Here is a 12262-nt window from a genome sequence, read left to right on the forward strand (position 1 = left end):
TCAGCACTCGTTTACGGCCACACCACCCTGAGCACGCCCGCTCTCGTCTGATCTCGGAAGCCAAGCAGGGTCGGGCCTGGTTAGTACTTGGATGGGAGACCGCCTGGGAATACCAGGTGCTGTAAGCATTTAATTAATTAAATATTTATTTATGTCATATTTTCCCATGAATGCGTCCTTTCTGTAACCATTTACCGATGTCATTGCGTTGCCACATTAGCCTTGAAGTGTCTCTCGAATCGAGTCAGCACTCGCTTACGGCCACACCACCCTGAGCACGCCCGCTCTCGTCTGATCTCGGAAGCCAAGCAGGGTCGGGCCTCGTTAGTACTTGGATGGGAGACCGCCTGGGAATACCAGGTGCTGTAAGCATTTAATTAATTAATTATTTTTTTTATGTCATTTTTTCCCATGAATGCGTCCTTTCTGTAACCATTTACCGATGTCATTGCGTTGCCACATTAGCCTTGAAGTGTCTCTCGAATCGAGTCAGCACTCGTTTACGGCCACACCACCCTGAGCACGCCCGCTCTCGTCTGATCTCGTAAGCCAAGCAGGGTCGGGCCTGGTTAGTACTTGGATGGGAGACCGCCTGGGAATACCAGGTGCTCTAAGCATTTAATTAATTAATTATTTTTTTATGTAATTTTTTCCCATGAATGCGATCTTTCTGTAAGCGTTCACTGATGTCATGGCGTTGCCACATAAGTCTTGAAGTGTCTATCGAAGCGAGTCAGCACTCGCTTACGGCCACACCACCCTGAGCACGCCCGCTCTCGTCTGATCTCGGAAGCCAAGCAGGGTCGGGCCTGGTTAGTACTTGGATGGGAGACCGCCTGGGAATACCAGGTGCTGTAAGCATTTAATTAATTAATTATTTTTTTTATGTCATTTTTTCCCATGAATGCGTCCTTTCTGTAACCATTTACCGATGTCATTGCGTTGCCACATTAGCCTTGAAGTGTCTCTCGAATCGAGTCAGCACTCGTTTACGGCCACACCACCCTGAGCACGCCCGCTCTCGTCTGATCTCGGAAGCCAAGCAGGGTCGGGCCTGGTTAGTACTTGGATGGGAGACCGCCTGGGAATACCTGGTGCTGTAAGAATTTAATTAATTAATTTTTTATGTCATTTTTCCCATGAATGCGTCCTTTCTGTAAGCGTTCTCCCATGGCATGCCGTTGCCACATTAGTTTTGAAGTGTCTCTCGAATCAAGTCCGCACTCGCTTACGGCCACACCACCCTGAGCACGCCCGCTCTCGTCTGATCTCGGAAGCCAAGCAGGGTCGGGCCTGGTTAGTACTTGGATGGGAGATTGCCTGGGAATACCAGGTGCTGTAAGCATTTAATTAATTAAATATTTATTTATGTCATTTTTTCCCATGAATGCGTTCTTTCTGTAAGCGTTCACTGATGTCATGGCGTTGCCACATAAGTCTTGAAGTGTCTGTCGATTCGAGTCGGCACTCGCTTACGGCCACACCACCCTGAGCACGCCCGCTCTCGTCTGATCTCGGAAGCCAAGCAGGGTCGGGCCTGGTTAGTACTTGGATGGGAGACCGCCTGGGAATACCAGGTGCTGTAAGCATTTAATTAATTAAATATTTATTTATGTCATTTTTTCCCATGAATGCGTTCTTTCTGTAAGCGTTCACTGATGTCATGGCGTTGCCACATTAGTTTTGAAGTGTCTCTCGAATCAAGTCTGCACTCGCTTACGGCCACACCACCCTGAGCACGCCCGCTCTCGTCTGATCTCGGAAGCCAAGCAGGGTCGGGCCTGGTTAGTACTTGGATGGGAGACCGCCTGGGAATACCAGGTGCTGTAAGCATTTAATTAATTAATAATTTTTTTTATGTCATTTTTTCCCATGAATGCGTCCTTTCTGTAACCATTTACCGATGTCATTGCGTTGCCACATTAGCCTTGAAGTGTCTCTCGAATCAAGTCAGCACTCGCTTACGGCCACACCACCCTGAGCACGCCCGCTCTCGTCTGATCTCGGAAGCCAAGCAGGGTCGGGCCTGGTTAGTACTTGGATGGGAGACCGCCTGGGAATACCAGATGCTGTAAGCATTTAATTAATTAATTATTTTTTTTATGTCATTTTTTCCCATGAATGCGTCCTTTCTGTAACCATTTACCGATGTCATTGCGTTGCCACATTAGCCTTGAAGTGTCTCTCGAATCGAGTCAGCACTCGCTTACGGCCACACCACCCTGAGCACGCCCGTTCTCGTCTGATCTCGTAAGCCAAGCAGGGTCGGGCCTGGTTAGTACTTGGATGGGAGACCGCCTGGGAATACCAGGTGCTGTAAGCATTTAATTAATTAATTATTTTTTTATGTCATTTTTTTTCATGAATGCGATCTTTCTGTAAGCGTTCACCGATGTCATGGCGTTGCCACATAAGTCTTGAAGTGTCTATCGAAGCGAGTCAGCACTCGCTTACGGCCACACCACCCTGAGCACGCCCGCTCTCGTCTGATGTCGGAAGCCAAGCAGGGTCGGGCCTGGTTAGTACTTGGATGGGAGACCGCCTGGGAATACCAGGTGCTGTAAGCATTTAATTAATTAATTATTTTTTTATGTCATTTTTTCCCATGAATGCGACCTTTCTGTAAGCGTTCACTGATGTCATGGCGTTGCCACATAAGTCTTGAAGTGTCTATCGAAGCGAGTCAGCACTCGCTTACGGCCACACCACCCTGAGCACGCCCGCTCTCGTCTGATCTCGGAAGCCAAGCAGGGTCGGGCCTGGTTAGTACTTGGATGGGAGACCGCCTGGGAATACCAGGTGCTGTAAGCATTTAATTAATTAATTATTTTTTTTATGTCATTTTTTCCCATGAATGCGTCCTTTCTGTAACCATTTACCGATGTCATTGCGTTGCCACATTAGCCTTGAAGTGTCTCTCGAATCGAGTCAGCACTCGTTTACGGCCACACCACCCTGAGCACGCCCGCTCTTGTCTGATCTCGGAAGCCAAGCAGGGTCGGGCCTGGTTAGTACTTGGATGGGAGACCGCCTGGGAATACCTGGTGCTGTAAGAATTAAATTAATTAATTATTTATGTCATTTTTCCCATGAATGCGTCCTTTCTGTAAGCGTTCTCCCATGGCATGGCGTTGCCACATTAGTTTTGAAGTGTCTCTCGAATCAAGTCAGCACTCGCTTACGGCCACGCCACCCTGAGCACGCCCGCTCTCGTCTGATCTCGTAAGCCAAGCAGGGTCGGGCCTGGTTAGTACTTGGATGGGAGACCGCCTGGGAATACCAGGTGCTCTAAGCATTTAATTAATTAATTATTTTTTTATGTCATTTTTTCCCATGAATGCGATCTTTCTGTAAGCGTTCACTGATGTCATGGCGTTGCCACATAAGTCTTGAAGTGTCTATCGAAGCGAGTCAGCACTCGCTTACGGCCACACCACCCTGAGCACGCCCGCTCTCGTCTGATCTCGGAAGCCAAGCAGGGTCGGGCCTGGTTAGTACTTGGATGGGAGACCGCCTGGGAATACCAGGTGCTGTAAGCATTTAATTAATTAATTATTTTTTTTATGTCATTTTTTCCCATGAATGCGTCCTTTCTGTAACCATTTACCGATGTCATTGCGTTGCCACATTAGCCTTGAAGTGTCTCTCGAATCGAGTCAGCACTCGTTTACGGCCACACCACCCTGAGCACGCCCGCTCTCGTCTGATCTCGGAAGCCAAGCAGGGTCGGGCCTGGTTAGTACTTGGATGGGAGACCGCCTGGGAATACCTGGTGCTGTAAGAATTTAATTAATTAATTTTTTATGTCATTTTTCCCATGAATGCGTCCTTTCTGTAAGCGTTCTCCCATGGCATGCCGTTGCCACATTAGTTTTGAAGTGTCTCTCGAATCAAGTCCGCACTCGCTTACGGCCACACCACCCTGAGCACGCCCGCTCTCGTCTGATCTCGGAAGCCAAGCAGGGTCGGGCCTGGTTAGTACTTGGATGGGAGATTGCCTGGGAATACCAGGTGCTGTAAGCATTTAATTAATTAAATATTTATTTATGTCATTTTTTCCCATGAATGCGTTCTTTCTGTAAGCGTTCACTGATGTCATGGCGTTGCCACATAAGTCTTGAAGTGTCTGTCGATTCGAGTCGGCACTCGCTTACGGCCACACCACCCTGAGCACGCCCGCTCTCGTCTGATCTCGGAAGCCAAGCAGGGTCGGGCCTGGTTAGTACTTGGATGGGAGACCGCCTGGGAATACCAGGTGCTGTAAGCATTTAATTAATTAATAATTTTTTTTATGTCATTTTTTCCCATGAATGCGTCCTTTCTGTAACCATTTACCGATGTCATTGCGTTGCCACATTAGCCTTGAAGTGTCTCTCGAATCGAGTCAGCACTTGCTTACGGCCACACCACCCTGAGCACGCCCGCTCTCGTCTGATCTCGGAAGCCAAGCAGGGTCGGGCCTGGTTAGTACTTGGATGGGAGACCGCCTGGGAATACCAGGTGCTGTAAGCATTTAATTAATTAATTATTTTTTTATGTCATTTTTTCCCATGAATGCGACCTTTCTGTAAGCGTTCACTGATGTCATGGCGTTGCCACATAAGTCTTGAAGTGTCTATCGAAGCGAATCAGCACTCGCTTACGGCCACACCACCCTGAGCACGCCCGCTCACGTCTGATCTCGGAAGCCAAGCAGGGTCGGGCCTGGTTAGTACTTGGATGGGAGACCGCCTGGGAATACCAGGTGCTGTAAGCATTTAAATAATTAATTATTTTTTTTATGTCATTTTTTCCCATGAATGCGTCCTTTCTGTAACCATTTACCGATGTCATTGCGTTGCCACATTAGCCTTGAAGTGTCTCTCGAATCGAGTCAGCACTCGTTTACGGCCACACCACCCTGAGCACGCCCGCTCTCGTCTGATCTCGGAAGCCAAGCAGGGTCGGGCCTGGTTAGTACTTGGATGGGAGACCGCCTGGGAATACCTGGTGCTGTAAGAATTAAATTAATTAATTATTTATGTCATTTTTCCCATGAATGCGTCCTTTCTGTAAGCGTTCTCCCATGGCATGGCGTTGCCACATTAGTTTTGAAGTGTCTCTCGAATCAAGTCAGCACTCGCTTACGGCCACGCCACCCTGAGCACGCCCGCTCTCGTCTGATCTCGTAAGCCAAGCAGGGTCGGGCCTGGTTAGTACTTGGATGGGAGACCGCCTGGGAATACCAGGTGCTCTAAGCATTTAATTAATTAATTATTTTTTTATGTCATTTTTTCCCATGAATGCGATCTTTCTGTAAGCGTTCACTGATGTCATGGCGTTGCCACATAAGTCTTGAAGTGTCTATCGAAGCGAGTCAGCACTCGCTTACGGCCACACCACCCTGAGCACGCCCGCTCTCGTCTGATCTCGGAAGCCAAGCAGGGTCGGGCCTGGTTAGTACTTGGATGGGAGACCGCCTGGGAATACCAGGTGCTGTAAGCATTTAATTAATTAATTATTTTTTTTATGTCATTTTTTCCCATGAATGCGTCCTTTCTGTAACCATTTACCGATGTCATTGCGTTGCCACATTAGCCTTGAAGTGTCTCTCGAATCGAGTCAGCACTCGTTTACGGCCACACCACCCTGAGCACGCCCGCTAGTTGGTACGTTCCAGGAAGTGTTTGGCTGCAGTAGGTGAGGAAGGCTCACCAAACGTTCAGATTTATTTTGATTTTGTTTGTTTAAATCAGTGTTTATTTTGAATAGTTAATTTTTATTTTTGTTTGTTTAAATCCCTCCTGGCAGCATACGCTGTCCGGGGGGAGTTTAAGTTTGCCACATACGCTTTTTGTTTTGTTTGGTGAAAATGGACGGACACATGGAATCAACCTTGGAAATGGCAGGAGAGACACGAATGGCAAATGAAAATGGAACGAATGAACAACAACGAGATGGCAATGAAAGAGACAAAGAACAAAGAAGGTACAATTCACGAAAGGAATACTTAATAGAAGCTACGATTACAGTGGATACTACAAATGTGAATGCAAGAGCGGAGGATATTATTACGGCAGTATCGGAGAAAATTGGAAAAGGGAAAATCCTGGCGGTAAGACCCAAACAAAACAATGAATATGAGCTGACTCTAGAAAATGTGGATGATGTTGAATTGCTAGAATATGGAATAAGGATAAAAGAAGTGGAATGCGAAGTAAAGAGACTCCAAAACAGAGACTATGTCGTCTCGTTTATGCACCTGCCCGCTTACATAGACGATCATGATATTATAAATAAACTTGAAGGGTGGGGAGTTACCCCTTTGTCTAAATTAAAAAGACGTTTGTATCCGGGCACGACCATTGAAGATGGCACACGGTTCATTAAATCTCGCTTCCCTAAAGAAGTTGCATCTCTCCCGTATAGCACAAAGTTTGAAACAGCTGAAGGCCTGCAGTTCTTCAGGGTGATGCACAGCCATCAGGTTAAACTCTGTCGGCTGTGCATGTGCCCAGACCACATCATGAAAGACTGCCCTATGTTTAAGTGCTACAAATGCGAGGAGAGAGGACATTTTGCAAGAGAGTGCAAGGCGGTTAAGTGCCCGGACTGTGACAATTATTTAAACTTGTGTGAATGCTGGTTTGGCAACGATGAGACTCATGTGGGCGGGAAGGTGCATGAACGAGACAACGTGGTAGAAAAACAACAGAACGACACGAGAGACGGCGGACCTGTAATTGACGTTGACAATGGCGAACAAACGGAACAACAAGAGAAAGTACAACAGGACATAGATAATAAAACACAGAGCACTACAGATGAAATGGCAGAGGAAGAAATGAATGAATTAGCTAAAAGACAAAGTAAAGTACAAAATGAGGATTCTAAAGAACAGACGGAACAACTTAAACAGGAGGAAGGAACATGTACACCACTTGACACTTCTGACACCCTGGACGATGAGATGGATCAAGATGAAATGGATCAAGATGAGGATTTTAACAAGGATGTCAACACAATGGCTGAAGGAAAACCGAAAGTGGAGAGAAGACGACGAAAAATTAAGGTAAAGCCATGTTTGGAAGGAATAAGGAAAAAAACAACTAACAAAGACTTACTAAAAGATAAATATGTACTGCTAAAAGACTTGGATGGTATGAGCTAAAGAAATGGACTCAATGAGTGTTTTTATTTATTTATTTTTTATGGTTTTAAGTTTGGTAACTTTTAATGCCAGAGGACTCTCGGACTTTAACAAATTTGAAAAAGTGAAAGAAATGTTCAAGAATGAAGACGTGATTGTATTGCAAGAAACAAATTGGAAAGAAAAGCACATATGTGAAATAAGGAAAAGATGGAACGGTGAGATTTTATACAATAATGATGATACAAGGTTTGGCAGAGGAGTTGCTTTTTTAATAAGAGAAAATGTGAAAACTGTATGCAAGGTCATCTATAAAGATGATATTGGGAAATGTTTAGCAGTAGAAATGGAATATGAAGGCAAAAAACTGGTGGTGATAAATGTACATGCACCTACGGAGGAAAAGGAAAAGAGAGATTATTTTAATGATTTAAGGTCACTTTTAACTAACCAACAGAATGTCTTGTTAATGGGGGATTTTAATACTGTGTTAAGTAAATTAGATATGGCAGATGGAATGGTTTTTAGAAATGATATGGGAAGGAGAGAGTTAAAATCAATAATGGAAAGCAATAACTTGGTGGATGTTTGGAGAGAAAGGAATGAAAGAAGGCAATACTCAAGAAGACAAAGGGTGGGGAATTTCATGTGTCAAACAAGAATCGATTTTATTTTGTGTAAGAGGAATTTAGAGGTTTTTATTGATAATGTGAGATACGATGAAACAAGTTTAAGTGATCACAAGCCGTTATATATGCAGATTGACTGGAGTACGTTAAAGAGAGGTCCAGGCGTGTGGGTTTTAAATGCTGAGGTTTTAAAAAGTGAAGGGTATGTTTTAGATATAAAGACGCTAATTGAAAAAGAAAAAGGAAATGCAATGTATATGGAAGATAAAAGATTGTGGTGGGAAAATGTAAAATATTTAGTTAAAATTCATACAATAAAATTGTGCAGATTAATTGAGAAATGTAAGAAATACAATGGACAGGAAATAAGAGAGATTTTAGAAAAAGAGATAAATCAGGGTAATAAGGACATGTTAAAGATAAAAGAATTGGAAAATAAACTTAAAGAAATGGAAGAAAAGAAATATGAAGGTGCAAGATTAAGGAGTAAAGCTCAGTTTCTTGTTGAAGGTGAAAAATGTACAAAAATTTTCTTTGATCTAGAAAGAAGAAAAGGGAAGGCTGAAATTATAAAAGTAGTTAAAAAGGAGAATGGAGAAGAAGTAAAGAGTAATGAAGGAATTTTAAAAGAAATGAAAAGGTATTATGAAAAATTGTTTACAACTGAGGGAGTGCAGGATGAAAAAGAAGAAATGTTAGAGCAGATAACAACTAAAATAGACAAGGAAGATATGAAGGATTGTGACAAAGAGATAAGTGAAGAGGAAATTGAAAGAGCGATAAATGAATTAAACAAAAACAAAAGTCCTGGAATTGATGGGTTGGGGAGTGAGTTTTATATTGTTTTTAGGGATATGTTAACCAGTATTTTAAAGGAAGTGTACGATGAGATCTTTAATAAAGGGCAGATGAATCTAAGAATGGGTATGGGTTTGATGAAAACAATATATAAGAAAAAAGGAGAAAAAACTGAACTAAAGAATTATAGGCCGCTTACGATGTTAAACACCGATCTGAAAATTTTATCAAAAATCTTAGCAAACAGACTGAAAGAAGTGATGCCGAGAATAATAAAGACAAATCAAGCGTATGGGGTCAAAGGGAAAGACATAGCTGATACGACCCTAAGCATTAAAGATACAATTGGATACATGAAGGAGAGAAAATTGGAGGGATATGTTATAAGTTTAGATTTTGAAAAGGCTTTCGACAGGGTGGAACATGAATTTTTATTTGGGATTTTAAACCGTTTTGGATTTGGAGAAAATTTTATAAAGTGGGTGAAAATTTTATATAATGGACCGGTAACTAGAATTAAATGTAATGGGTTTTTAACTGAATGTTTTAAACTAACAAGATCCATAAGACAAGGGTGTCCCATGTCAGCACTATTATATTCTTTAGTCGCGGAACCCTTGGGGTTGGCAATGAGGAAAGAAAAAGGAATAAAAGGTATTCACATAGAAGGGAACGTGGAAGGAGAAGCAATATTTCAGTATGCGGATGACACTACGCTTATTTTGAAAGACAGGGAGGGAGTTGAATGTGCAATGAAAATTGTACAACAATTTTGTAAAGCATCTGGAGGAAAAATTAACGAGGATAAAACTGTGTATATGAGATGTGGGAATGTGCAAGCTTTAACAAGTGATTTTGCTTTTAAAGAAGTGAATGAAATCAAGATTTTAGGAGTTTTAATGGGGGACGATGAAAGGAGAGCTAATGAAACAATGTGGGCAACTATTTTAGAAGATATTGAAAGAAGGCTACATTTTTGGAAATTAAGGACATTATGTCTTAAAGGGAAGGTTTTAATTTCAAATGTTTTAATGATGTCTAAGTTATGGTATGTCTTATATGTGTCATATATGCCTCTGTGGATTGAAAAAAGATTAAAGAGATGTTTTTTAGACTTTATATGGGAAGGGAAACCCCCAAGAATAGCATATGACACTTTGATTGGAGCTGTAGAGAAAGGTGGGATGGGCCTTATAGATGTAGCACAAAGAAAAAATAGCTTAAGAGCTAAAATGGTTAAAAAGTATCTGGATGATGGGAATGTAATGGTATGGAAAAAAACAATGCAATATTTTTTAAACAAATGTGGTAATTTTAATCTGGGAGAAGACATTTTATGGATGAAAACTAAAGCTTGGATGACGGAAAAGGTGCCAGATTTTTACAAGGAAATTATGAGTGCATGGGGGAAAGTTTTAACTTGTGTACAGTACATGCCTAGTGGAAGAGAGTGTATTTTAAACCAACCATTGTTTTTAAACAAGAACATTGTAAACCAAGGTAAAGAAGTGTTTTTTAAAAATTGGTGGGATGTGGGAATTACAAAAGTGAGAGATGTTTTATACGAGTTTAAGGAGGGATTTTTACCTGTGCAGTACATTGTGGACACTATGGAGGAAGCAAAAGAAGAATATAGTAGACAAGAAATTGTAAATAAGTTTAAGATAATAAAAAGTGCAATTCCTGATGATTGGATCAGGAAAATTGATAATAAAGAACAAGGGAAACAAGAGAAAGATGTGTATGTCATGTTGGGAGACAAAATAAGAGCTTTTAAAGAATGCACTGTGAAAATGTTGTATTGTTTTTTAGAGATTGTATTTTTAAGAAACCTGTGGTGAATAAATACTGGTTACAGAAATACAAAGACTTGAAAGAAGAACATATATGGAGCAATATGAGGGGGAATATAATTGAGTCAAAATTGGGGACCTTAGAATATTTAATTAGGCACAAGGCAATTTTTACTGATGTTTTATTGAACAAAATCGGGAGAGAGCAAAATGCAACTTGTAAAGTATGTAAAGAAGAAGATGAGGGTTTTTTACATGTGTTTTTATGTTGTAAGAAATTGGAAAACTTTAATGAAAAATGTATAGGTTTGCTTGAAAGGTTGAGAGGGGAACAAGATAATAAAGGAATAGATTGGAACAAGGTGATAATGCTGGGAGAAAACAAAACATGTGAAAACAGAAAAGCGCTTAACTTGTTTGTCATGCTGATTAAAAGTGCAATATGGGAAAGAAGAATTGTTGCAAAAAAAGAAAATACTGTTATGGATGTTGAAATAGTGTTTAAAAGAAAATTTGAGATGTACTTAAAGCATTTGTACTGTTATTTTAAGGAGCAAAATAGGTTGGAGGAGTTTTATAATGTTTTTACTAAGGATGTGGGTATAATATTTGAAGATTTTAATTGGAAAATGCCTGACGATTATGGTTGATCTGTATAATATTTTAAATATGTGGAGGAGTTTTATAATGTTTTTACTAAGGATGTGGGTATAATATTTGAAGATTTTAATTGGAAAATGCCTGACGATTATGGTTGATCTGTATAATATTTTAAATATGTGGAAGAGACTGTTTTAGTGTGGAAAAAATATGTTGAACTTTCAAATGTTTTAAAATATTTTATAATGATGTTTTTTTTTCTTCTTTTTGGTGGGATTTAAGATTGTGCCTGCCAAAAGACTTTTAAAGAAGTCTTTCTGTTATAAAAGCACTCTCACTGTGTTATATGTAATGTTAAACAATATATAGAAATTATGTAATTGTGTGAATATGATTGTTATAATAATAATAAAAAAAAAAAAAAAAAAGCACGCCCGCTCTCGTCTGATCTCGGAAACCAAGCAGGGTCGGGCCTGGTTAGTACTTGAATGGGAGACCGCCTGGGAATACCAGGTGCTGTAAGCGTTTAAATAATTAATTATTTATTTATGTCATTTTTTTCCCATGAATGCGTCCTTTTTGTAAGCGTTCTCCAATGGCATGGCATTGCCACATTAGTTTTGAAGTGTCTCTCGAATCGAGTCAGCACTCTCTTACGTCCACACCACCCTGAGCACGCCCACTCTCGTCTGATCTCGGAAGCCAAGCAGGGTCGGGCCTGGTTAGTACTTGGATGGGAGATTGCCTGGGAATACCAGGTGCTGTAAGCATTTAATTAATTAAATATTTATTTATGTCATTTTTACCCATGAATGCGTCCTTTCTGTAACCATTTACCGATGTCATTGCGTTGTCACATTAGCCTTGAAGTGTCTCTCGAATCGAGTCAGAACTCGTTTACGGCCACACCACCCTGAGCACGCCCGCTCTCGTCTGATCTCGGAAGCCAAGCAGGGTCGGGCCTGGTTAGTACTTGGATGGGAGACCGCCTGGGAATACCTGGTGCTGTAAGAATTTAATTAATTAATTTTTTATGTCATTTTTCCCATGAATGCGTCCTTTCTGTAAGCGTTCTCCCATGGCATGCCGTTGCCACATTAGTTTTGAAGTGTCTCTCGAATCAAGTCCGCACTCGCTTACGGCCACACCACCCTGAGCACGCCCGCTCTCGTCTGATCTCGGAAGCCAAGCAGGGTCGGGCCTGGTTAGTACTTGGATGGGAGATTGCCTGGGAATACCAGGTGCTGTAAGCATTTAATTAATTAAATATTTATTTATGTCATTTTTTCCCATGAATGCGTTCTTTCTGTAAG

At 41.4% G+C, this 12262-nt stretch overlaps 17 non-coding genes and 9 pseudogenes across 17 annotated transcripts; all 26 read left to right on the forward strand.

The window, feature by feature from the left end:
- The first annotated feature begins 9 nt into the window (after positions 1–9).
- On the forward strand, positions 10–128 carry LOC135723467 (5S ribosomal RNA). The gene has a single exon (XR_010523171.1). It is a non-coding gene; the product is annotated as a 5S ribosomal RNA (ribosomal RNA).
- A 125-nt stretch (positions 129–253) lies between these two features.
- LOC135725596 (5S ribosomal RNA) lies at positions 254–372 on the forward strand (annotated as a pseudogene).
- A 126-nt stretch (positions 373–498) lies between these two features.
- LOC135726340 (5S ribosomal RNA) lies at positions 499–617 on the forward strand (annotated as a pseudogene).
- A 125-nt stretch (positions 618–742) lies between these two features.
- LOC135722124 (5S ribosomal RNA) lies at positions 743–861 on the forward strand. Its single transcript, XR_010521870.1, has one exon. It is a non-coding gene; the product is annotated as a 5S ribosomal RNA (ribosomal RNA).
- A 126-nt stretch (positions 862–987) lies between these two features.
- LOC135724707 (5S ribosomal RNA) lies at positions 988–1106 on the forward strand. The gene has a single exon (XR_010524369.1). It is a non-coding gene; the product is annotated as a 5S ribosomal RNA (ribosomal RNA).
- Positions 1107–1226: 120 nt separating this feature from the next.
- LOC135725307 (5S ribosomal RNA) lies at positions 1227–1345 on the forward strand (annotated as a pseudogene).
- Positions 1346–1470: 125 nt separating this feature from the next.
- LOC135722125 (5S ribosomal RNA) lies at positions 1471–1589 on the forward strand. Its single transcript, XR_010521871.1, has one exon. It is a non-coding gene; the product is annotated as a 5S ribosomal RNA (ribosomal RNA).
- A 125-nt stretch (positions 1590–1714) lies between these two features.
- On the forward strand, positions 1715–1833 carry LOC135722126 (5S ribosomal RNA). The gene has a single exon (XR_010521873.1). It is a non-coding gene; the product is annotated as a 5S ribosomal RNA (ribosomal RNA).
- Positions 1834–1959: 126 nt separating this feature from the next.
- LOC135724485 (5S ribosomal RNA) lies at positions 1960–2078 on the forward strand. Its single transcript, XR_010524149.1, has one exon. It is a non-coding gene; the product is annotated as a 5S ribosomal RNA (ribosomal RNA).
- Positions 2079–2204: 126 nt separating this feature from the next.
- Positions 2205–2323, forward strand: LOC135724053 (5S ribosomal RNA). The gene has a single exon (XR_010523727.1). It is a non-coding gene; the product is annotated as a 5S ribosomal RNA (ribosomal RNA).
- Positions 2324–2448: 125 nt separating this feature from the next.
- Positions 2449–2567, forward strand: LOC135725103 (5S ribosomal RNA). Its single transcript, XR_010524753.1, has one exon. It is a non-coding gene; the product is annotated as a 5S ribosomal RNA (ribosomal RNA).
- A 125-nt stretch (positions 2568–2692) lies between these two features.
- On the forward strand, positions 2693–2811 carry LOC135722127 (5S ribosomal RNA). Its single transcript, XR_010521874.1, has one exon. It is a non-coding gene; the product is annotated as a 5S ribosomal RNA (ribosomal RNA).
- A 126-nt stretch (positions 2812–2937) lies between these two features.
- Positions 2938–3056, forward strand: LOC135725959 (5S ribosomal RNA; annotated as a pseudogene).
- Positions 3057–3176: 120 nt separating this feature from the next.
- Positions 3177–3295, forward strand: LOC135726526 (5S ribosomal RNA; annotated as a pseudogene).
- A 125-nt stretch (positions 3296–3420) lies between these two features.
- Positions 3421–3539, forward strand: LOC135722128 (5S ribosomal RNA). The gene has a single exon (XR_010521875.1). It is a non-coding gene; the product is annotated as a 5S ribosomal RNA (ribosomal RNA).
- A 126-nt stretch (positions 3540–3665) lies between these two features.
- Positions 3666–3784, forward strand: LOC135724708 (5S ribosomal RNA). Its single transcript, XR_010524370.1, has one exon. It is a non-coding gene; the product is annotated as a 5S ribosomal RNA (ribosomal RNA).
- Positions 3785–3904: 120 nt separating this feature from the next.
- On the forward strand, positions 3905–4023 carry LOC135725308 (5S ribosomal RNA; annotated as a pseudogene).
- Positions 4024–4148: 125 nt separating this feature from the next.
- Positions 4149–4267, forward strand: LOC135722130 (5S ribosomal RNA). The gene has a single exon (XR_010521877.1). It is a non-coding gene; the product is annotated as a 5S ribosomal RNA (ribosomal RNA).
- A 126-nt stretch (positions 4268–4393) lies between these two features.
- LOC135722132 (5S ribosomal RNA) lies at positions 4394–4512 on the forward strand. The gene has a single exon (XR_010521878.1). It is a non-coding gene; the product is annotated as a 5S ribosomal RNA (ribosomal RNA).
- A 125-nt stretch (positions 4513–4637) lies between these two features.
- LOC135723452 (5S ribosomal RNA) lies at positions 4638–4756 on the forward strand. The gene has a single exon (XR_010523157.1). It is a non-coding gene; the product is annotated as a 5S ribosomal RNA (ribosomal RNA).
- A 126-nt stretch (positions 4757–4882) lies between these two features.
- LOC135724709 (5S ribosomal RNA) lies at positions 4883–5001 on the forward strand. Its single transcript, XR_010524371.1, has one exon. It is a non-coding gene; the product is annotated as a 5S ribosomal RNA (ribosomal RNA).
- A 120-nt stretch (positions 5002–5121) lies between these two features.
- LOC135726528 (5S ribosomal RNA) lies at positions 5122–5240 on the forward strand (annotated as a pseudogene).
- Positions 5241–5365: 125 nt separating this feature from the next.
- LOC135722133 (5S ribosomal RNA) lies at positions 5366–5484 on the forward strand. The gene has a single exon (XR_010521879.1). It is a non-coding gene; the product is annotated as a 5S ribosomal RNA (ribosomal RNA).
- Positions 5485–11600: 6116 nt separating this feature from the next.
- Positions 11601–11719, forward strand: LOC135726893 (5S ribosomal RNA; annotated as a pseudogene).
- Positions 11720–11844: 125 nt separating this feature from the next.
- LOC135724710 (5S ribosomal RNA) lies at positions 11845–11963 on the forward strand. Its single transcript, XR_010524372.1, has one exon. It is a non-coding gene; the product is annotated as a 5S ribosomal RNA (ribosomal RNA).
- A 120-nt stretch (positions 11964–12083) lies between these two features.
- Positions 12084–12202, forward strand: LOC135725309 (5S ribosomal RNA; annotated as a pseudogene).
- Positions 12203–12262: the final 60 nt, after the last annotated feature.

Source organism: Paramisgurnus dabryanus, chromosome 9 (genome assembly GCF_030506205.2).
Source record: "Paramisgurnus dabryanus chromosome 9, PD_genome_1.1, whole genome shotgun sequence".
Taxonomy (NCBI): Eukaryota; Metazoa; Chordata; class Actinopteri; order Cypriniformes; family Cobitidae; genus Paramisgurnus; species Paramisgurnus dabryanus.